At 41.2% G+C, this 12,748-nt stretch overlaps 1 protein-coding gene across 4 annotated transcripts in view; it reads left to right on the top strand.

The window, feature by feature from the left end:
* The window catches only part of lhfpl2a (LHFPL tetraspan subfamily member 2a), a 35,688-nt gene that overhangs the window by 847 nt on the left and 22,093 nt on the right, over positions 1-12,748 (top strand). Inside the window, exons 2-3 of one of the 4 annotated variants that reach the window (XM_026173160.2) lie at positions 9,911-9,974; positions 11,936-12,023. The exons of 1 other annotated variant lie outside the window; for it this stretch is intronic. The gene's annotated coding sequence lies outside the window, so the exon portion shown is untranslated. Of the gene's footprint in view, positions 1-9,910; positions 9,975-11,935; positions 12,048-12,748 lie in introns of all 4 variants that reach the window. 2 more of the 4 variants (XM_026173159.2, XM_080304134.1) reach the window with 2 other exon arrangements.

Below are 12,748 nucleotides of genomic sequence, written 5' to 3'. Positions count from 1 at the left end.
AATCACATTTGAGAATCTTTGATAACTGATTCATCTTTGTGTGATCTAGCTCTAAAGCAACACAGCATGATTTTTATTAATATTTTTTCAATGAAAACGTGCCATCAAAAGGCGTCATTAACCCCAAACACCTGATCCCTGCCCGGATTTCCTGTGTCAGTGGGCATATTGAAAGTTTAAAGTTGCTACGCTATTGAAACTCTAAGAGAAAGTCTGTCAGCGGTCTTGACAAAGTGCTACACAGATCGTTGGCTTGTGTTTCAGCAGTAAACCTGAGAACCGGTTGAAACCTCTGAACCAGAGCCTGAGAGGGACAAAGAGCAGCGACAACTGGCTTTTGAGCTCTCTGCACACAATAGATTTCAAAAATGTTGTTTTTTGCTCTAATACATAGTATTGTTGTCACTTTATAGCTGGGAAGGTCTTGTTTATATTCTGTAACTTAATGATGCTTAGTGAATGAATGACTGCAGCATTAAAGACAGTGGTTGCTTGAGGTCCACTGTCAGGGCTTGCCAGTGGTTTGAGTTTATGTGCCAGCACACGTGGTCCCTCAGGGCTCTGTGTTTGGCCCATTAAAAAAAGGAAAGAAAAGCACGAGCTTCATTCGTTACAACCCGGCAGAACTCTCCTTTTCCCCCCATTCAGGCCACAAGAAAAGCAAAATTCTACCAATTTTTTTTCTTTCCTTTGGAACAGTTCTTACTTTTTTTCCCTCTCCTTTCCTAGACTAAATGGTAAACTTTCAAAGCATGGGGGAAAAAAGACACTGCCTGCCTCCTTTCTCCCACCGATGCAGATGATGCAGTTGGCGATGCTTTTTAATGCACGATACGAAAACATAAAACAAGAGCTTTAACTGCTAAGCCATTTACGCAGACCACATCATCTGCCTTTCGTGCCTCTCTGAGCTTTGATGGTAGTGCCTTTGTCATTAATCCAGGATTCTGGCTGCAGTTTATGGGATTGGTCAGTATATTTCTCCTGGAATGAGGGCTATTTTCAGTAGAGGATTTTGATCTACATCTTCCCTGTGCATTTGGATCCTAAATAAATACTGTGAGAGTAAATGTTGCCGAGTGGTCTGCTGATAGAAATCAGACCTGGGCTCTATCAGTGTTTGCTTGAAACCAAAGCCAGGACCATAGTGTCACTATGACCAGAGTGTGAAATCCACTAATTGAACGGCTGCTCCCGTGTCAAAGGTTAAACCAGATGACTCCAGCAGGCTGGGATTAACATCTGGAATACAGTTTGTTCCAGCAGAGGCCTGCTGTGGATATCCTCCAGTGTAGATGGCCGAGATAACGAGGCCGGTTTATTTGCATGGCACTTCCTCGGACTACTGTAACTGCTGCACGTGTACATTAGATCATTCGCTCACACATCTGTTTTTCCACAATCTGTGCTCTTTTTTTTATTCCTTTTTTGTCTCCCCACCTCACCACCACCAATTGTATTCTTTTGTGTCTGCAAGTGTGGCCAGTAAAACTTTCAACAGGAGCATCCAGGAGGAAGCGCTCTATGAAACCAAACATCACAGGTTTTATTTAATATGCCTCTTGTTACCCTAAAGTTTGTTTATTTGCTTATAAAGTTGACGTAATGTGAGGAAGACAGTCTTAAAATCTTGACAAACCCAAAGTGGGTCACATTACGTTATACCGTTTCCATTCCAAGCTTCTAAAAAGAGTATTGAATTGAAAGCAGCCGTGAGTCTGACTTTTGTTGATTTTTTTCATAGCATGGCCTCGGAGACGGGCTGCTTGATCAGTGCTAGGAGAACTGTCTTTCACAGTCTGACACAAAAGCAACTGAGATGTTTTGTCATGTGATCACATATTTTCCCCCGTTCTCCATCTTAGTGCTTTCACTTTTTAATTGATTAACGAACTTCAGTACCAGCTACTTCCTAAACTACCATCATTAATGTTGTAATCTGGTCTGATACTGACGACTAAAACAGTGTTTTTGGCTAAAAGATGGCTGTAGCTTAAGTGAAGTCCTGTTTGGAAACCTTGAGATGACCGCTTTTCTCTGCCACCTTCTCGGTGAAACCTGATTTTGTGAGCAAAATGTGCTCATAGGCTAGCTTGTAAAGCTAAAGTTGTTAGCTAATAAGTTTATGCCCTGGTGGCCACTGGAAGGAATGCATATTTAAGACACTTTCTTGTTGGCTTTACTTTTCATGCTTGGAAGCCATCTTTAATGCTGTTTTCATGTGTGCATAACTTTTAGACAACCCTTATTTAACAACTAATGAACGGTGGTTCCTTGTCCTGTCTTCTGATTTGTAAACACAACTTCAGAAGGGCACTGTGGTAGTCTACAAGACTGACCTTTCCTAATGTGTCTTTAATGTTGTCAGAGCTTTTAAACCTAACTATGACTTTCCTAACTGACATTCCCAAAACTGACCAAAGTAAGAAAACAGCGAGGGAAAGTGACATTTACAAACGGTCCTCTTTATGAGTCAAACTCCAGTGTCATGGTTGAAAGTCACCTGTGCCCTCTCCACCCCACCTACCTCCTCAGATTCCTTAAGTGGGGTGTGCAAACACTAAGGCTGGTGGTTTTTCCTCTCATACTTCTTTGAAGTCCATGAGAAGGCCGCCTAAAAGGAGGCATGCACAGTTGGTGCATTATAGTTCACTAGCATGGTCATAAGAAACTGTCACTCGCACGGATGTCTGCATCAAGCCTGGTGCTCGCCTTCTGATGATCCACGTTCTGTCACTAAAACCTAAGCACACCCAAGAAGATTCACATAAATGTGAATTCTGTTTTCCTCTGACTCTCTCCGCCCTTCATGCCCCCACATTGTTCCTGGAGATGAGTCTCTCCTGGGGGTACCTATGCTTCCAGCAGCTCTCCTGTTTACTGGGAAATCAGCATGGTGGGGTCACAATAAGAAATCCCTCATCTTACACTGGAAATAAAGACCTGTCCAAAGAAATGACTAGTAGAGGAAGGAGGAGTTGGTGGGGGTTGAGGCGGAGGGGTGTTGGGTAAAATGAGGAGAAGGAATCTGCACTGGGTTTTGTCCCTTTGTAACGAGCTGTGGGTCAGTCTCAGGGGAATGGACGGCAGACAGGCGGAGGGTTCTGCAGCTGCTTGGCCTGAAGCACTTCATCTAGTCCCTGAGCAACTGCAGGCTCATTAAACTGCACTGTTTCTACTCAACATTAACTTCAGTTTATGTCTCCTGTTTTCGTCCATGCCATCCATCGTTGCTCTTTACTGGCAAATGTTGTATGAGACATGCTTAAATATTGATTAGGCTGGAACTGGAGTCACCCTGGGACTTGGTCTGACAGCTGTATGCTAATGATAAAAGGGTATAACCTCCCACAATAGGCAGTCTGTGTGCGATGTGCGATAAGATGGTTTGTGTTCAGCTTGGCTGTGGACATGGAACACGTTTTGTGTGAACAAGATTAGTCTACATTGTGTGTTGCGTGTGTGTGTGTGTGTGTGTGTGTGTGTGTGTGTGTGTTTCTAATTCACACAGTATAACAGAAGATCTGCAATGACGACAAAGTCATTGTAACTGAAAAACGAATTATTGTCTGTCTGTTTCAGTTTTGGGAGGAATTTTCATCCACATTACTGAAGTTCTTTCACTTGTTTAATGTTGATAAATATTGGGGAATACTGCTAGTAAATTCCCCTGCTTTTTCTTTTATACTAGTCTGCTCAAGAATCCTTTCATTTTCACTCACATTCATTGCTAAATCCCAGAACAGCTGAAGGATCCTCCAGCTGGTCTGAGCCAATTTTTCTCAAAACCACACATCTGATTTTCTCTGTTTGAGTCAAGGTTCCAGCAGCACTATGGAAACCTTACTTTGGTTTGGACTGGCAGGCTGTCACTGGTCATTATCGCCACTGTACGCTGGTCCAGAGCAAAGCGAATCCAATGGCTGTAACACCCTCTGGCTGCATTCTGCCTTGGCACACCTACTTTGAATAGAGATGAGTCATTCTAAAAGTAAGGCAGGTCACTGGTTTGAGCTAATCCTGTTCATGTTACTGACTGTATTAACAGTAAATTGCTGTTTGCCCCCTTTGGAACTGTTGCTATGCAAGTCAAGCTTTATGTCAGTTTACAGCAAGTTACTTCTGAGTAATATTTTTTTTTTTAAACAGTGGGTCTTGTCCCCAACAAGTGAAAAGCTCAAATGGCAACTGTTACTAATTATAGTTTATGAAGCAGATGAACACTGAACAGTCATTATTTTGCTGTAGTGGTTTTTTTTGCTTTTGGGACGGCTAACAAGTCGATGTCTCAGGGGAAAAATATTTAAAAGATTGTATATAATATGTATTTTATCTCTTAAGTGTATAATTTAAGCATATAAATGTCTTATAAACCCATTGAAACTGGTTACTACACATACATCTATCTAAAAGAGTTGTTGCTTCCATGCATACAAATATGCTACGGCCCACTTGGTTCAACTGTATGCGTATGAATTTTTGTGATGCAGAAACGCTTAACTGCACTACTTGAGCTCTGCACATGTCCTTCAGGCAGATTAAGTGGACTTTAGAGAAGCATAACTGGAAGGACTATTTGTCCATGGTGTTTGCAGCTGTTTATGTTTGCAACCAAGTGTAATCCCTTCTTAATGTTATTGCAAAAACATATGCTCTTTAAATAAAAAAAACAAAAAACAAAACATTATTACTGTTTCTTTTCATCGGGCTTATCTATTTAAGAAAAATACTGTCAAGGCTATAGCTTAAATAAGGACATAAATAAAGACCAAACCTCCGGCATATATAATGAGCTGACGTGACTAGGCTAAACGGATTTGGAGACAGGACAGATTTCCAAGTTGCAGCCTCATTATTAGATGGATTCTGTTTAATATGTCTAGTTAAATCAAGACCAACACAGTTTTGGCTGAAGTTGGTGTCATCTCTCTCTCAATCTTAAGTCATAAGTAAACATTTATGCAGTTGCAGGACTTTGTTAAATTTGACTTTATTTAATTTACCTTTGCTTTTATTCCAACACCTTTATGAAATGTGCATATTTGCTTTGGAGAAAGCAAAAAGAATGCAGAGAATGAGGCATTTCTTTGTTTGCTCTTGTCATTTGGGGCGGTCCTGCACAGCTAAGTGGTATTTGCCAGCTTAAGACGGCAGGGATTGTGTATTGGCTCTCTGTGTGGAGAGGGTAAACAAAGGCATGACAAAGTGGATAACAGAAGACTTTAATAATAGGAGTTGGAAGCACAGACAAGTCATAAAGGACATATGTTTCAGAGCGCACCATGGATCAGAGAAAACAAAGATATTAAACAAAAGAGTGCAAAGAGTAAGCATAAAGATAGTAAGATTAACTGGAATTTTCTTGTTATACCCACTGATGAAACCACTAGTTGTCCCACAGAACACTTACTCAGAGGGGTATCGCTTTCTGAAAAGCTGCCTCTGACCTCTGACCATTCATCTGTCCATCTACAGCTTGGCTAAAAAAATGCCCATAGAGAGGTGATCATGTCCACACCAAGATGAGTTTAAAAACAGCTTGTATACTTTTGAACATTTAGGGCTTCCCAGGGCTCATGTTGTGTAAGAAAGCATTCAGGTGACAATCTGTGGGAACTGATCAATAGACTGCTTGTGTGTACTGGCAAACTGAGCGTGCAGATTCAACTTCCTGACCTTAGCACCAGTGGATTTACACAGTGAGGTCCATTTTCAGAATCCATACACTACTATAAACACAGTTTTGGCTCAATATAGCACCAGGGCAATGATTGGTTGACTTTACTCAATTCCAGCAAGGAGTAACATTGCACTTGTGCAGCATTGACACATAGCTGAACTGTTTTCATCGCACTACCTACCACTAGAGGTAAATAACAGTATAAATAACTGTGATCTGACCTTTTTAAAAGCCACCTGAAATGTAAATGAAGGCCCCTTAACAGCAATTTCAGATTGTTGTTGACAGTTTAAGGGCAGACATGCACTTAACCAGATCTTATCCTCTTCTCTGGATCATTAGGCATGTTGAAGAAACCGTTAAGCTTTTCTCACTGAAGAGCCATCAGATTCCTGGTGGTCGATGGCCTGTGGTGCTCAGTGGGAATCTTTATCACCTCAGGCTCAGGGATTCACCAGGGAGACAGAGAAGAGCTTGGTTTTCCAGACATGATAACAGAACCTGGCAAACATTAGCCAGGCTGCAGTGCATATACAGATGAGGGCAGGAGGGGAGTGTGTGTGTGTGTGTGTGTGTGTGTGTGTGTGTGTGTGTGTGTGTGTGTGTGTGTGTGTGTGTGTGTGTGTGAACTCATGTGAAACTTTTTTGCCCATTATATCTGTCATCATGTCTGGGAGAGACTTGGCTCTCATCCAATCCAGAGAAATTACCCTCCTATCCACATTAGGAGAGCACTTAATACACCTGTCTTCTGTTATTAGGGAGAGGTCGATGACTTCATCGGATTTGAACAAAGGCGACACACACACACACACACACACACACACACACACACACACACACACACACACACACACAAGGACATGAGGAAATTGGATCGAGTATGGATAATCATTGCATTAGTGCAGTGTGTGTAATCAGTGTGTGCCTAAGGGAGTAAAACACACCTTGTGTTTTTACTTTACACACCGAGCGCTCTCATAGCAGTTCAGCTTGTGCTCCAGTGTTGAGGGTTTTTGTTGAATGGAAAGGGTGTATGCTTGCATCGAAAGGAAGTGGGGGCTAAAGGAGATACTAGCGTGATGTCACTGAAAAGGATCAATTTCTGTGTCCTTATAATTATTGTGAAGAATTCTGAGAGTAAATGTTCGGATTTTTAATTGTGTTTTTGAATGTTTCAGAAAAACACCATGGACAAAGTTACAGTTAGCATGCCTGACTAATTATCTGATTACCTCAGTGTGAATGCCTGGGTGCACATGACACGGCTCTGTTTTCAACAGGGCAAATGCTAACTTAATTAGTTAGCTATTAATAACTAACTGAATATATGATTAACAGATGTGGTCAAATCAATTGTGGAGTTAGTGCTTTTCTATCTCTGTCATACAATAAGTGATTAATCGGGTACTTAATGACCAGATTAATCAGACAAGGTTATCTTGTGCCCTACACACAGAGGTGTGTAGGGCACACCTAATGGTCTCTGTTTCTGTCTTTCTGTTGCCATCAGTTGATCCCCTCATCCCCAAGCAGTCGCGGCAGGTTGTTGCCCGTACATTAGCCTGTTTCTCAAAGGGGTTTTTCCTTCCCACTGTCACCAAGTGCTTTATCATAGAGGGGTTGTCGAATTGTTGCAGTTTTCTCTGTATTATTGCAGGGTCTTTACCCTACAACATAAAGCATCTTGAGGTGACTGTTGTGATTTTGCACTATATAAAACTGAATTGAAGTGAAACGAGTGTGCACTCAATGTGGAAGCTCCACAGGAACCAGCAACCCAATGTTTTTGTGTTGGTTTTTTTTTTTGTTTTTTTCTTGTCCCTGTTTGAAGACCTCCTGGTGAGGCTTTCAAAGCCCTTCTGTTTCAGCGCTACAGTAAATGTAACACAGCTGAGCAGGAACAAGCAACACTCATTATTCTCCGCAACCGTAATGGCTTACTTCGTGTTTTTGTGTGTTACTTTTTTTTTGCACATTTCATACATTTTGCATAACTAAATAAAGTCTCACTGTCAGCTGCCACTTGTATTTGATTTTAGCACTAGTGAATAAATCTGGGACTCTCCACCATTTGACCCTAGAGCTGAAGAAGCTTCTCGGATGAGAGGTGAAACGTCTTCAGGCAACTTAAAGAAGTCCAGACGCTTTTCTTTCCAAGCTCCTTAGACTACGATGACCTGGATGACTGAGAACCTTCACAGACACTAGTGAATAACATTAGTGCGCTTGTCCCATAAGCACAATACTGAATGCACTGTGCTGCCACTGAGCGGTTTCTGTGGTGCTGATGCAGCAGCAGTTTGATAGTCATATAAAATGTTCCAGTCTCACACACATACACACTGGCTGCTGTCTGCTATGATGAGGTCATAGTTGGTCAAGTCTGTTTTGTATTGTATGAACAGAGAGCAGCTGTAATGCCCATTCAGCTCTGGACTTAAGATAGAGGGCTTATATAACCCAGTGTACACTGACAATATCTATTGTGTTTCTGTAAACTCTGCAAACACATGTTCCCGCTGGGTTTACAATAGCAAATATTTCCCAGTGTTCATGCCTTTGAAGTTGACCTTTCAGACCACAAAGGTGAGTTGCAGCTTTGAGTTCCAGAAAAATCTGCTCTAGTGCCTGATCTTCAGCACTCTTTAAATATTTACTCACTGACGCGCTTCAGCGATTGCTCATAATCGCTTTGCAGTTTGCAGTGCATTACAGTGATTACTGTTCAGAGAGTGAATTGGGTTCGGGGTGCTGGCTGCTTCCTGACACCTGTGTTGTATGTGTGCGTTAGCCTGAGGGATGGGGCTACCGAGCTGCTTATTTTTAATGAGAATGCTCTCTGCTTAGCCTCACATGCCTCTCATTACTGCCCGCAGACCCAGAGAGTGAAGAAAAGACGAGGATGGGAGAAATAAATATAAAACAGATGGAAAATGGTAATGAAAGATCCTTCTGATTTTGATCCTCACTGCCAAATACAGTATCAGTGCTTGGTGTGTCACAGCCTTGATGGAGAGTAACGTATGATTTACATCAAACAGCATCCAACTTGGCTCCTGCATGTGCAGCTACAGAAACATTTGAAGTAATAATTACACAGGACCAATACAAGTGGTTCCATACCTGATGTGAAGCTATAGGTAACCGGATGTTAGCTTAGCATGCAGTGCACAGTTTTCACTGTTTTCAATCGAGATGTTAAGAGAATCTAACAAGCAGTTTTTTTTCTGATTTTGCAAATATGGGTGCACTGATCTTCTCATCAGAGTCTGTGCAAAAAGAAAAAATCATCTAAAAAAATCTATTCCATTGGAAAATGGCAAACCTCTTTTGTCCCTTCCATTCAGCTCCCCTGTTCCCAAAGCTCTTAAATGCTATAAGAAAGACCCTTTTGTGGCGGACCTGGCTGCAGTGAAATTGCCTATGGTTCCCACATAATAGCCTGCCATCTAGTCTGGAAGGATTCAACAGCTGAGCTCCAAACACCGACATCTAGCTCACCTAAACTAAGAGGTATTAGGTTAAATGTGTGTTGGGGCATTTTTTTGGCAATGCTTTAGAGAGGTAAAAATAGTAGTTGGTCTGTAACACTTGGGGAAAATCCCCTCAGCTGTGCAATTTGGAAAATAATTCACACTGTTGAGTTTCCCCAGAGGACAAAACTGAACTCAGAACATCAATCTGAAGTCTTTTCCTTATCTGTTATTATGTATTTCAGGGCACTTTTCTGTAAAGTTGTTCTTCCTGTTTTCCAGCCAACATATTGATTCTAAATTCATCCAAAATCACAGCCAAAGGATCAGATTAAGTCATAGCAAGTGCGCTTTCAGTTTTGACTCTCTGCGAAAAATTGAACTTAGCTCGGGGGAATTGACTGAGAGGCCTACTGGCCTGTGGTTTATTAGTGTAAGTCCCAGTGATCCCAGAGAAGCTGCTGTGTGTGTCTTGTATTATTTCAAGCTTACGCCAAGTTTTTGTGGCAGGATACTGCTTGTTTTCCCACTGTTCATAAAGTCGATGCTAGTGTCGATTAGATCTTATTTGATTGAGAGATTTCAACACAAACACAATCTCTCTTTTAGCCACAGCTGTTGCTTTGAATGGCTAACGGAGATGAAGGCATATTAGTTTATTAAAGATCATTTTTTGTGTACCTTGTAGCTTATCAAATTCTTGTAGAATTTTTACAAAATATTTCATCAGTGCTTTTTTGTCCCCATTGGTCAGGCTACAGAACAATCCCAGTGGAAATGATGTTTTCTCAGGTATAGAAGAAATGAGATGGCTTATGGTGAGTACTGGAAGTAAAGTGATTGGATAGTATTGGATTATTTTACTGGTTTTACTGGAAAATCTGGTGTAACTGAGATAAAAGTTTAAGACATGATGAAGTGTACATAATTAAAGAAACAGCACCAACTGCACAAGCATGACAAGCTTGTCGAGTTCAGTAACTCCAGTTAGTGGAAAGAGGGCCTAGCAGCAACCAATTGGCCCTAGTTGCATACCTATCAATCAAAGTGGACACGCCCCTACAAGAACAATTGTATAAGAACAATTCTCTCACTTTAGAGTTGTTATGAATTGTTATGAAGGGTGAATCTGTCCATGGAGGTTAGAAATGTTTTTTTAAAGTGTCCCTAGTGTCCCAGGAACCCTCACCTTTCAGCTTTGGAGTTTGCTGCTCGGTCAGTTTGGAAGCAAAAACATAATGAAATAGAGATTGTGGATAAGTAATTTGAATTGAATTTGAATTGCTGACAGTGGATCCCAAAGAAACTGCATGTAATCATCTTGGAATTTGTGAAAATGTAGGTGGTCTCTGTCTCCACTGTTTGAATCAGTCATGGATTAAGAGCATTGTCAATCCAATGCTGGCAGAGAAAAGGTGTCCTTTACCGTCACAATCTATCATTCTGCCATCTGCACACAAACAAGCAAACAAACAAAACTTCTGCTTCCTTTTGAGACAGTCTCTGTGTTTGCTGACCTGTTATCATCACCTAATCTGGTCCACTTATCCTGTGTTGGTGTTTCTGTGCAGTCTCTTGTTATGTCAGAGTACTGACCTGATCATTAACTTAGCTGAGTGCTATCTCTGGACAGTAACCATTAAAAGGCCCCAACATCACTGAATAAAAGGGAAGAGAGACTGCCATTAGTCAGTTATCTGCAGCCTGTAGAGTGTGTCTGCCGTCAGTATGAAGAGGGTAGAGAAAGCTGAATGTACTGCTGACAGCTGAAACATGTTTAATCACTGTCAGTGGTGCTGTTGAGATTCATTTTGTTAGCTCCAAAGTGATTACTTTCTTGCTCCTTGTATCGACTGATAATGTAACGATTTAGTATTATTTTTTTATTAGTTCTTGTTTTACTCATGAGTGTGTTTCTGCTGTGACTTTTAGATCATAGGGTCAGAATTTGGCACTAACAACTTAAAACCATCACGGTTTGTATCAACAGCTCAGGCTGCTGTTGCTGGGACCACCATATTTTTTTGGCACACTTTGGGCCCTGCAGTCCAAACTAAGCATTGTTTAAACACCACACCATGCCTACCTGATTATTGGTGCTGACCACGTCCATTCCTTTATGATCCCTGTCATAAAGAGCTTATATATATAAAATATAGTCATTTGAGTCAATATTGATGGAACAATAAACACAAATGTGACCATTGTAAGGACTCTGGATTGAGCTAGCTGACAGAACAGACACACTGCATGTAGCTAAAGTAAAAATGTTCTAAAAATACAGGTTTTTCAACTTTTGAATATGAATAGAAGTAATATGATAAAGCCGGCACGATAAGGTTGGAAACACGAAGAACACAAGCAGAGTAGTCAAACACTGGGTTGAAGTTGGTTTTAAGTTTTCCTGAACTGAGGGAGTGATTCAATAGTTGGAGTTTGTACTGCAAACCTAACATCTGGACAGAAGATATTGTAATTTCTTTGATGCACACAGAGCTTAAGAGTTTGCACTGTGGTTGTAAACATTATGCAACTTTGCTACTGAGCCCCAACTGAGGCTGCACCTCTTCTCTTTTTTTATGAACATGTGAACCAGTTTAAGAGTTTCTCCAGGTGCAGTTGCTCCGTAGTCTCGGGTTTAAATGGAAAATACCAGTGAGCAATGAGGAAAGGATGCTCATTATTGTTGGGGAGCCAACAATGACTGAACTATAGCCCTCTGGAGATGGTGTGTTTTTGTCATTTGGACTCATCACTGCTTCGTTCTTGCTCTCTACAGGTTGTGACGATCTGAGAGAAGAGCCTTACGTCTGGATTTCACCGAAGAGATTTTGCCTCTGCATCCACTGCCGGGTCCTGCACAGGAGGTCGGTGTTGTCGTTTGTTGTCACGTGCGTTTTTGCTTTCATTTCATCTGTGCTCTTTGGTCAACTGTAAATATATAGCTTTTCCTCTGGAGCAAAACAAAACAAACAGAAGCATGATTTCCTGCTTTTCTTGTCATGATATTATTGCAGTTCCTGGCACCTTTCTGTTTCTAGTGGAAACACAAACTGTTCCCATGGTCCTATTGTTCCAGGCAAGTGTTAGGTAAATCTTGTAAATCCCAATTTTAATGGATGCTTAAAAGTTTCATTGCAACACCTAAGCTGATCATTTTGCTGGTGTTAAAAGTCAGCAATGCTTTTATAGTTTCTGAAGTTTCTTGCTCAACAAGCAACCTGATATGTGGGTTTAAGACTTTCCATGGTAACACAGCGACCTCCACCAATCAGAAATGTCGCTGTTCCAATTTGTTTAGATTGTTGGTCGAGGAGGGTTTTTTGTGACACTGCAAATAAAACAAGGTTTCTACTGGAGTGCTCACCACCACTTCACAATGTCGTAGCTCACAGTAAGTCTGCTTTGAACAACAATATGAATCACTGTTCATATTGTGCTTTTTACTGGCCCTCATTGAATCTGCTCTGAGGTAGCATAGGTAGTTGGCGCACTTGTACTGTTGTGTCTGTGCTGCAACAGAGCAGATAGGTATCTGCACGGAAACTGCATGTTCCCACACTGACAACAAAATCTGTGTCAGATCCTCATG

Source organism: Astatotilapia calliptera, chromosome 7, assembly GCF_964374335.1.
Source record: "Astatotilapia calliptera chromosome 7, fAstCal68.1, whole genome shotgun sequence".
Taxonomy (NCBI): Eukaryota; Metazoa; Chordata; class Actinopteri; order Cichliformes; family Cichlidae; genus Astatotilapia; species Astatotilapia calliptera.
Note: the sequence above shows the minus strand (reverse complement) of the source record. Positions and strands in the feature narration are given on the sequence as shown.